Genomic DNA, 12,016 nt, shown 5'->3' on the forward strand with positions numbered 1-12,016 from the left:
AAATAATTGCCCTTGATTGATCCGATTGCTCAGTTTGTTTTCTCATTTTCAGCATTCATGCAGGAACACACCTGCAATTTTGTGTACTGATTACCATGTTAGATTATGTGCTGTCAAAGGGAATGGGTTTCCTAGAGGAGGAGCCCCATTTTTGTATGGGTGCTTAATTTAGCAAAGTGTGAAGAAGTTGATAAAAAGTTCATGTCTTGGAAGGCAAAATAACCTAGCTGACAGAGCAAGGGTATTACAGTCAGATGGACCTAAAAGTGCACCCTGATTTTATAACCAGGTGACGATGGGCCTCTTTGAGCCTCAGTCTCTTTTTAGTAAAATGGACATAATCATTACCTTATAGGTTCTTGTGAGAAGTGGATGTATTGTCACAGGTAACGTACCTAACACAGTTCCTGACGCATATTAGGAGCTCAATAAAAGCTGGGTTGTTACTATATTTGGCAAACATTTTTCAGTCAAAAATAAGATCTATGGATATAGATAGATCTATTTAAGAATTCCTTGCATCCATGGGGAAATAAGAGTGTTCAATGCCTGCTATTTTTGCCTTCAAGATTTAGAGCTGGTTTTGAGAATAAGTGAGTCACACATTCCACCTCCAGCTCGGTAATTAATTTTTGTGATTCTATGAAATAGCAGGTCAGGTTGGAACATCTCCCAGTGGAAGGCTGTGCCCTGGGTCAGACACAGTGAGATGAAATGGGCCAGGAGACTTGGGGCTAAGTCCCAGCTAGGACATGAAGGCTTTTCCTCCTCTTGCTAATCTAAATGCAAATTCTGCTTGTCCTTCCAGGGGACTTTTATAAATTTATTTATGTATTTATTTATTGGCTGTATTGGGTGTTCATTGCTGTGCACAGGCTTTCCCTAGTTGCAGCGAGTGGCAGCTACTCTTCATTGTTGTGCTCAGGCTTCTCATTGCAGTGGCGTCTCTTGTTGTGGAGTATGAGCTCTAGGCCTACAGGTTTCAGTAGTTGCAGTGCGTGGGCTCAGTAGTTGTGGCTTGCAGGCTCTAGAGTGCAGGCTCAGTAGTTGTGGTACACAGCCTTAGTTGCTCCGCATGTGGGATCTTCCCGAACCAGGGCTCGAACCTGTTTCCTCTGCATTAGCAGGTGGATTCTTAACCACTGCACCACCAGGGAAGTCCCTAGGGGACTTTTAAATGCCACCTCTAGCATAAGCCCTCTCAGATTCTCCCCAGTTTCCAGTGTGCCCTTCCTCCTGTGGTGGTTACATTTTCTCCATGCGTCCTGTGGCACTTCCATTCAACATATCCTAGCTCCTACTGTGTGTCAGGCACAGCTGGCTATCGAGGCAATGGTGATGAGCTGGAGCGGCCAGCTTCTGGCTCTCATTGACCCCCAGTCACTGGCATTCTCACCATCACTCCTGGAAGCAGCTGGAAGGTGCCTTATGTTACCCCTGCAGGTTCTTCTCCAGCCCCTTGCTCCTGGTGCCTAAAAGAAGTGGTGATCTGGGATTCCTTTCTGCTTTTTGTTGCAGGCAATTGCATTGCAGCAGCAATAAATGTTTAGGAAGGAACTTGCTATATTATAGTAAAAAATATAAAGGTTTTGGGGTCAATCTGAATCCTAGCCTGAGCACATCATAACTGTAAAACTTGGGGCATTTTAGTGAATCTTTATAATTCAGTGTCCTCATTTATAAAAGGAGATGATAATCCCTACCTTGACATTTTGGTAAGATAATTTTGTAAGATAATTGTAAGACTTAGAAATCATAGCACAGAGCTGATATTGAGTAAGAATGCAATAATTTTCACTAGTAGATTTCACTTTATTCAGGTCATTTTATTTAGCCAGATATTTACTGACAGCTGATTTTGTCCCATCCCGGGCCACGTTTAGGCATTAAAGATACAGCAACGAACAAAGAAGGCACACTCCCTGGTTGTATGGAGTTTATATCTTAAGTGCTAGGAGAGAGACAATAAACAAATCTATGTCAGTTGGAGGTAAACACAAGGAAGAAAGAAAAGGCAGTATGGAATTAGGGAGAAAGGAGAGAGATGGAGCTGGTGTTTTATAGAGAGATATCAGGGAAGGCCTCTCAGGCTAGCATTTGCACAAATGCTGGAATGAACTGAAGGAGTAACCCAGGTAGTTGTAGGTTATACCCATCTCAAGGTTAAGCACCAAGACTCTGGAATGGAAACATGCTTGGAGTTTGAGGAAGATAGTGGGGCTGGGGTGGAGTGGGAGAGAGCAGATAGAGAGGTGGGAAGAGGGGGAAAAGGGGAGAAGGGGAGGAAGATGGAGAGATGGCAGGGGCTCATATCAACCATCTCATCTGTCAAAGAAAAACCAATCCAGACTCAGTAAGGAGAGACTTACTATATTCAAAAGGCATATTACAAAGCAGAAGGACTATCGCAGTAGGGAAAATGTTATGACCATAAAACCTGCACGTGTCTCAAAAATTAGGCAAAAGGGGGTTTTCTTTTATGGAGGCTACAAAGATCCAGCTGTGGGGGGAGTGGGAGGAAAGGATGCTGTGATCAGAGAATGTAATCCTGAGGCCAGCCTGTTCTTGGGGGCGGGGGCGCGACTGTGTGCTAATCCAGGTTGAGGGTGGGCCAGAGTTCAGGGGCCTGGAGGAGAGAGGGAAGCAGAACCAAAACTTGCTTAATAAGTATTTTTGCTCTGATCAGTGGAGATAAGCGTTTTAATTATTTATGAGGCAAAAAAATAGAAACTTGGAAGGTTTGTGCCTGTCCTTGCCATAGGTAAACAAGGACTGGGAGGCACCCATGAGTCTTTTCTAAGTCACAGGGGAAGGGTGGTTCTCTGAAGTAAGCTGATTTCTGGAACACAAAGGGCCATTTCTTAACCTTGACTGTTTTGTAGGATCACCAGGCTCAGGTAAAATTCAACATTGTTAGGCCGTTGGACTTTTTTCTGAGTGAGGGGTGAAGTGAAGGCTGTGTGTGACTAATCAAAGCGTGGCCTGTGGCTTTGGAGTTGCAGCCTGAAAGGTTCCACTCAGTGCCCATGTGTTGCTCCTGGGTCCCCAGTCTCTGGCTCCTCTTCCCACCAGTCTGTGATGCTCACTCTACTAGCGTAACCAATAAACTTCACATCACCAGAGTCAGACTGTATGTTGATAAACCTGTGTCCCCACTAGATTTGGGAGCACCTTGCAGAAGGCCTCCACTGCCTGCTGTCCATTCAGTTACTAGAATGCTATGAGTGTGTTTTCCGATTTACCTAGAACCCACCCAGCTCTTTCCCCAAATAATCACATAATTCACCGAATTTAAACTCTGGTGCCTTAATATGAGGCAGCATGACCAATGAGCAAAGCCATGAGAGAGAGCTTTTATTGCCATGCTTAAAGTTGTCAGCTATACATTGGAACTTGCCATCTCCCTGTACAAGAATTAAATCACTTTGTGCTGCTGTAGCTACTGACCTTCCACATCCCCTGAAGGGAATTCAGGGTGGAGACCAGGAATGAGGCACTCGGTGCTTTGGAGGATGGGTGGAACAGGTCTTCAGATAGATGTTTTCAGGAGCTGATTTTATGAGCCCAACACTTGCATCTCCTCATATCTAGAAAAGCACTAAATCCCTACGTAGTGACGTCTGCTCCTCGTGACTAGCAGAAACCCCCTACCAAAAAATGTATTTGATTGCATGTACTCCTCCTTTACCAAGAATACATATATACTGATCTTCCCCCTGCCTCTCTGGAACAATTTCTCAGAGCTATCTGGGATACTGTCTCCAGGGCTGCAGTCCTAATTTTGCCCCAGATAAACTCAACTCGCAACTCTCACATTGTGCATTTTTTTTTAAGTTGACAAAGTCTTAAGAGATCAGATCAGTAGACTGTAGCCAGCAGGCCAAACTGGCCCAATGAGTGTTTTTGTAAATTCAGTTTTTTTGGAATGCAGCCACGCCCATTTATTTATGTCTTGTCTCCTGGCTGTTTTCACCCTACAATGGCAGCATTGAGTAGCTCTAAGGCCTGCAAAGCCTAAAGTATTTACTGTCTAGCCCTTTACAGAAATAAGTCAGCTGACTCCTATTTTAAGGGTTGGCCCAAGGTGCGGTTGCTCGCTGGCATTGTGTAGTAGCAGGAAGTACTTTATTATAGAAATGTCAAAGGCCGCCCTCTTATTTTGATTAACATCACCAGAGATTGTAATAATCTCCTCCTGCTGAGGGAGAGGATGCTCTAAGAATTTTTTACACTGTCCAGTGTCAGCCTGGCTTCTGCCTGTTTAGCTTCCATCTAATTTCATGTTTCTTGGTGAGCCCTGATCTTTTCTTACGGCTTTCGACCCCTCTCATTCTTTTCCCTGAGCGCCCTCTTGGTGGAAGCACTGTGAGTCTTCTGTGTATCTCTGGTATCCCACAGGTGGTGCTGGTTTTGGGAGATGTTATCACAGAGTTGTTCTTGTGGAATAAGACTACTTTGTCAAAGGTCTTTCTTGTCTACTTTACTGTTGCCTAACCCAGTCATCACTTATGAAATTCTTACTGCAACATCTAGGTCATCCTGGTTTTCATTTTGTTTACAATTATAAATGCAAGGTATAGATTTTTATGGAAAAAATTTAAAATACAGAAAGATATTTAAAAGAAAATATATTAATATTTTGGCATATCTCATTGCCATCTGTTTTCATAGATGTTAAAAAAAATTATCTCAGTGAAGATGTAATTGTATAGTCCTTACTCTTTTGACATTTTAAGCACTTTCCCATATTAAATATTTTGGTAAAATAATTTTTAGTAAATGTATGCCATTCTACTTTATGGATATGCTGAAATTTAATTTCCTTATGATATTCAGCAGATTTCTCTTTTTTGCTATAATAAATGACGCTGTAATTAATATTTATGCAGAAATCTCTGCCTTCATTTGTGTTATTTCTTTAGAATAAAATCCTAGAGATAGAATTACTTGATAAAATAATAGGAATCTTGCTAGCACGCTTTATATTTATTGCCAAATTGCCTTCCTGAAAGTATACTTCAGTTTATACTTCCTTAACCCTTATGATTTTTCACATCTGCTAATAGATTTTGAAATATTTTGTTTTAATTCACATTTATTTGAACTGATAATATTGATCATCTGCTTAGGTGCTAGGTACTCATTTCTATTCCACTCGTTATAATATTTCCACTGCAATTTGCTCTTCAGTCCTTAAAGTCAAGGTGACCAGGTTCCAAGCCTGGCTCAAACATTTTCCATCTGTGTAACCCTGGGAAGTAACTTTGTCTTTCCAAGCCCGTTTTCTCATCAGTAAGATGGGAATAGTTACATGTACATCACAGTCTCGTCCTGATGATCAAGAGTACCAAGCACCAGGTGTGGCATATGTGCGTGCTTGAAAACTTGGGGAATTGTGAGGCTTGAGAGAGGCTGACTGATCCTGTATTTAGATTTTCTCATGTCTTTGGTCAATTTAAGGCTGTGATTTTGGTTTTTAGTAAGCATGCAAAAATAACACAGAAGACCAATAACTAAAATAAACTACCACAATTCACATGGTTGTGAAAAGTCCAGCCTGGAGTTGATGTGTGAGGTACTAGAAACAGATGAACGGAGGCTGCCGTCCACACCAGACCTGAGGCTCTGGCCAGCCTTGGCTATAAGTGGGACTCTGACCTAATCACCCTGCAGCAAGCAAGTTCATTACTCTGAGGTATCCTTACCTGTGTTGCCATCTCCCCAAGCCCCCTCGCCACATCCTGGCAGAGCTTCCACCCCTTCCCCAATAATTTGGGAGATTGCTGAGGTGAGGACATGGCAACCTGCCCTTCGGTCGCCCTCTCCGTTCTTGCCTGGTTTAAGCATCACTGTTGGTCTCTGCCACTGCACCTTATTCTCCTATCTCCTTGCTCCCTGATGATTGCAGCTCTTCTTCCTCGTTTTCCAAAGCATCCCTACCACAAGGCTGTCGTGTAATAGAATTTAACATAGGGGAAATGGAAAGAGAGATCTTGGTACTTGTAAGCACACAAAATAACTTAAAATTGAATAATGTCATTAAAACTTCCTCATCTGTCCTTTGTCCCAGGGAATTTCTCCCCTATTGTCTTTCTGTTTGATCCCTGACCTTTCAAATTGTTCAGATTCCTTTATTTTTCTTCTATAGAAGGTTTCTTAAAATTGGCTCTGTTGAGATTGGGATTGCCATATATACATTACTAATAAGAAAAAAAAAATCAAATTGTACCCTTGAAATATATGCAGTTTCTTGTATGTCAAGTGTCTCAATAGAATTTCTTAAAGAAAAAACAATTGGCCCTATTGACATTTTGAGAAGGATAATTCCTTGTTGTGAAGGCAAGCTGTGCATTGTAGAATGTTTGGCAGCATCCCTGGCTTCTACCCACTAGATGCCAGTTGTACCTCTCCCTCAAGTTGTGACAAGTAAAAATGTCTCCAGCTATTGCCAAATGTCCCCTGGGAATCAAAGCATACCTGGTTGAGAACCACGGTTGTAGAATTATCTTCCCTTCTTCCCTCTTTATATCATCCTTTGGTCCCTAGACTCCTTATTCCCTCAAGCACCAAGAGAAGACTCAAAAAAAATTCTTCATACATCATTAATTTGATAATTTGATCTCAAATTAGGCTCCTGCCGTGACTTTGTAGGTCTAAAGAAACTTCCTTGAAGTGTTTATTTTGAGTAAACACAAAAGCCATCTGTTGAGCCTCTATTCTTAGCAAAGAATGTGTAGCCTTCAAAATTATAGTTCTTCCTTTAATTTATGCTAGATCAAATTAATGATGAAAGGTCCTTATCTACCCTGCCAATGTCATGGATGTGTGTGTATGTTTCTATTCTTCCTCCTCCTCCTTCTAGATATTAAATGGAAGGGTTGACTTAGAAGTTTCTGAGGGTATTTCCAGTAACTCTGTGCTTCAACAAATTCAAATTTTGGTTTGGATATTCGCTATTTTCAGGAGCATTTACTGAGCATATAAAAGTCTCCCATACCTAAAATCCCACCCGTTTATAATCCAGCTATTTCCTCTTCTGAAAGTTCCAGTTCCATTCGATATACTTCCTCTAAAGGTCTCTGTGGGTCTTCCTTTCATGGGCCCTGCAACGGAGAATGGTGTCCGTAGTTTCCCTGCTTGAGACACTATAATCCATTTCCCCATGCATGTTTCTGTGTTTGGTTAATGTATTTCTGCTGGCAGGAATGATGAAAAATTTAAGGTCCTGAGCTTTAAAAATTGTATTTTCAGAGTCAGCTACATGAGAGGGAAGGCTGGACTGGTAGAGCTGCAGGGTGCTTCTTTACAATGGGCAGCCTCTTTCCTTTGTTCTGTCTGAGTTTCAGTAGCTAGAGCAGAGCTGCCCTTGCAATTCCCTGGGAGAGACCTTGTAGCAATCGAATACATGGCAGGATCTGGGTGGCATTTTCTAATTCACTTGTATTTGTTCCTTTCCTTTCCTGACTTTCACACCATTATTCCTACTTAGAGAGCTTTCTCTTATATCATTTTCATTCCATTTTTTAGAAAGTGAATCTGTGCATTATGGGCTCAATTCTGCCATCTTCCCCCAGATACATTTAGAAGCAATAGGCTCCCTGTCAGTCAGGATGATGCTATTTAGGTGATGCTACATTTCATGAGCTGTCTGTGCCAAAGCACTCCTCCCCATTCCACTCAGAGGTTCTCGTGGGGCTTGAGGCACTCACTTAGCTTTTGTTCTTTCCTTTTCTACAAAAATGCAGGCAAACATACCTTCCTTTTCTTTGCTGAATGGCAAGTAGGAGGAAGGTGTTTGTAAAGTCAGAGAATTGAGGACGGTTGAAATAGCAATGCTTTCTTTATATTACAGCTGTAGTTTCTTAAGATTAATTATGCATGCGCTGGGTGTCCACTGCTGTGCTACACTCTTAATATGAACTATTTCATTTATCACTGTAACACTCTATCAGATTGGTTCAGTTATCCTTATTTTACAGGTGAGGAAACTGAGGTTTAAGAAAATAAGTCTCCCCCTCCCCCTCTGTCTTTTAGTCTGTTCTCTATATCTGCACCAAAGGTAAAATAGCTAGCTAGTGGGAAGCTGCTGCATACACAGGGAGATCAGCTCGGTCCTTTGTGATGACCTAGACGGGTGGGATAGGGAGGGAGGGTGGGAGGGAGGCTCAAGAGGGAGGAGATATGGGGATATATGTATACATATAGCTGAGTCACTTTGTTGTACAGCAGGAACTAGCACAACATTGTAAAGCACTTACACTCCGATAAAGATGTATTAAAAAAAAGTCTCATACCTACTGTGAACTACTCTTCCGCAAAAAAAAAAGGGGCAAACTTCTGACATTTGCTGTGCCATGGATGACAGATGAGCCCCGGAAACAATATGTTAAATGAGAGGTCAGACACAAGAGACAGCGTATTGTGTGACTCTGTTTATATGAGGTGTCCAGAAAGGGCAAATTTTGAGAGGCAGAAAATAGATTTATTTATAGAGACAGAAAATAGTGGTTGCTTGGAGCTGAAAGTGGGGATAAGGATTAACTGTAAGTGAGGATGATGGTTCTTATTGAGGGATGAGAATGTTCTAGAACTGATTTATGGTGAAGGCTGCACCACTCGGTAAATTTACAAAGGCATTGATTTGTGCACTTGAAATGTATGAATTTATGATAGGTACACTATGATTCAATAAAATTGTTAAAAACAGAAAGGAAAGAAAAGAAGGGACAAAGGAAGTAGGAAGGGAGGGAGAAAGAAGAAAAGTCTCACAGGAAGGAGCAGAGCCCAAATCTGAACCCAGGTCTGTCTGTTTCCAGAGACTCTGGTCTTAACCACTGTGCTTTATTGTTTCTCTTGTTCTATATCTTCTTCCTTCCTCTTCCGGTCCCCTTTTCCATCTGCTTTCCTTCTCCTAAATGTAAAGGTAAGCTGCCTTCTGTCCACCTTGAACCTTTTCCCAGGCTGACCCCGTGCGCTGTTACACTGGAACCCATTTATAATGAGGTTTGAGCATGCAGTCCCGTTTTGCATTATGATACTAGACTTCTTGACTCGGTGCCTCTGAATTATGTTTTGCTGTGGTTCTAGCTGGGTCTCATTCCCTGGACCCGCAGGTATATTTTGGCTTCTTAGGTTCGTCACTTGGCAATCTCTAAGATGTGGGAGTGCTCTCGTTTTCTGCCTCCCTCTGCCCTTGGCTCTTCTTCACAACCAGGACCAAATGTGGCCTCAGCAGTTGTGGCCAGTGCCTCTATGTGGCCAGCCCAGGGCCTCTAGGGAGAGGCTAACCATTCATTAATTCATCCCTGTAGTTAACTGTCACTCCTCTTTACATTTTCCATTTTCCTTCAGGGTAGCCTATACAAATTTCTATCTACTGGATTACAGACTAAGCTAGACAAATGCAGATTTCAATATAAGAAGGTTGGTCATAAAGTCCATTTCTTTAAAGATCAAGTTACTGAGGTTGAAGTATATTTAATTTGGTACCCAAAAGAATGAAAGAAATTAAAATATTGAACGCTCTTCAGGGGTACTAAAGATTCCCCATTCTGCCTGTTAGTCAGAAATCATCTTGTTTTGAATAACCAGAAACTCGACCTGTCAACAAGCTTAAGTCATGCTCCCATAACCCAAAGATCCTGAAGCAGTTGCTTCAGGAATGGCTGCATCAAGGGGCTTGAGTAATGTTGTTGTGGCTGGTCTCTATCCTTCTGTGTCCTGTTTTCCTTGATGTTGCCTTTATTCAAATATAGGCATTTCCTTCATGGTTAAAAGAAGTCAGAAATTTGTTACTCAACTCAGCATTTAAAGGAATTTTGAAATATTTTCAGGTCAAATTATCAGTCTTTTGATATATATTTACCTTTTTATTGGTGCTTCTTAAGCACAGAATCTTAAAACAGAAAGGGGTCTCGGGCATTACTGAGTCTAATCTCCTCAGAAGTTCTGGTTGCAGAAATGGTTACTGCTCAGAGTAATAGTTCAGATTGGTAGTAGACCCCAAGACTCTTTATTTGGGTGATATTTGCTTCCCTTGGCCAATGTGGGCAACAGATGAACTCGTGTTAGAGCATAAGAAAATGCGCAACTGGTTCTGACAGTGTCTGATTTTAGTTCTTTGAACTAAGACTAAATCAGTGTATGGGAATCAAAAATAGATATGTATATGAGCTTTAAAACTGCCACGTGGAACTGAGTCTGGTCCCTGGAATCTGGTCCCCAAGAGTAGGTTCAGTCACCTTTGGAGATATTCATCATGTCAGCCTTCAATGCCGGAGCTCAGCTTTGAAAAGACTTCTGGTTTTGCCAACACTGTAACTGATTTTCAAGTAACACCCTCAGACTGAAGAGCATTTGTGGCAAGTGGCTGATGGCCTGAGCAGCTGTGATGTTTCCTAACGTGACTGTAACTGTCAACCTGTTCCATGTGACAGATGACGAGTCACATTTTATACAGAGAAAGGAGCAAGCTGGGTCGTGTGGCATTCACTATTAGCACCAGTGATCAAACTGTATTTGTAGCATTGATTTTTGATGACAATTTTTATTATTTTTATCTCTGAACTATCCATTTCTAAGGGGAGTGGGTGTCCACCCACCATATCTTCATTTGTCAAGCTCTTCCTAGGAAATTTGAAAGGATTTTTCTTCTTCAGTAGTGGGGGAATCCTGATAAACTTTCGAAACTGTCGGCTGTAGATCTTCAGTGTTGTAGACTAACTTTAATTTTGTGTGTCTTGGAGACAGCATTTATTTTCTATACCACCAGTGTTGGACTTACTGTTGCTGTCTCCTGTGAATCCACAAGGTCAAATTGAAGTGAGATGAGATGAGGGAGTCTGGTTTTGTTAGCAATAAGGATGGTGGTAATTTCCTGATTGGCATAGTGCAGTGCTGCAGGACATACTAGGCATGTGTTATCAAACCAATTCTCCTCTTAGAATGCATGCATCTGGGCTTTGGAAAAAGGCCCTTTGGTTCTCCTTCACCCTGGCCCCTTCTGAATTTTATTGGTTGCATCACAGACAAGCTCCAGCAAGACTATTTTCTCTAAGTGGTACATGCAATAATGAAAGTAGAATTTGTACCTGATTTTTTTTAATGTGCAGGTCCATTTTAGTTACTCCATTTACTAGCTATTTAAGCAATATAGTGATGTTACTTTTCACTATGGCTAAAATTAAGGCACGTTCTGCTGCCAAACCCCAATATCCTACATTCTTGTCTCTTAGCCAAGCTGATCTTCTTTCCTATGGAATGGTCTTTTCTCCGTTGGCTTCTGTCCCAGAGGCCAATGCATCTGGAAGGTACAGAATAGAGCCTGCAAGTAAATTGGGCTGTGACTGGCTTATTTTGACTTTGGTTTATGGGCTTTTTAATCTATGATGATGGTTGAATGCAGGCTATAACAGGAAGATGTCCCTGATGTCTTGTGGGGACTGAATTTCCAGATGGTTCACAAGTTCACTGTTTCTCTGTCAAGGCTACTGGGCTTGGCATGTTGCCCAGTGGAGCCAGAAGTTGGGAACACATCTGATGAAAGTGTGTCTCGGGGAGGAGGGGGGGAATCTGTGGCGTTCTTTCTGTGGTACTTGGAGAATGAGAGCATCCGCTTTTGCTCACTAAGCAGGCGGCCATGGCCCAGTGTCTGGCTCTCAGCAGTGCTTGACGTGGTGAGGGCTGGAGGCGCAGACAGCCTGCTCCCAGCATAGGAGATTCTTTCTGAGGTCTCGGAACCAAAGGCAGATTGCTGGTGTATGGCCAGTTGACATGCTAAGCTTCGCGCTGTTTAGTACCGTGTGCTAAAAGGGTTCTCTTTGAAGTAATAACCTTTTAAAATTAATAGTGCTATCCCTGAGTGGCAATCGTTTTCTTAGAAATGTCACTCTTCACTTTTATTTAAATGGTACTGCACTTCTTATGATAAAAGGCACAAAGCTGTCAAAGCAAAAAAATAAAATAAAAATAAAAAAAATGTAGTGACCAGCTTAAAGAGACTTTTCTCCATTGAGGT

This window comes from Hippopotamus amphibius, chromosome 5 (genome assembly GCF_030028045.1).
Source record: "Hippopotamus amphibius kiboko isolate mHipAmp2 chromosome 5, mHipAmp2.hap2, whole genome shotgun sequence".
In the NCBI taxonomy this organism is placed as follows: domain Eukaryota; kingdom Metazoa; phylum Chordata; class Mammalia; order Artiodactyla; family Hippopotamidae; genus Hippopotamus; species Hippopotamus amphibius.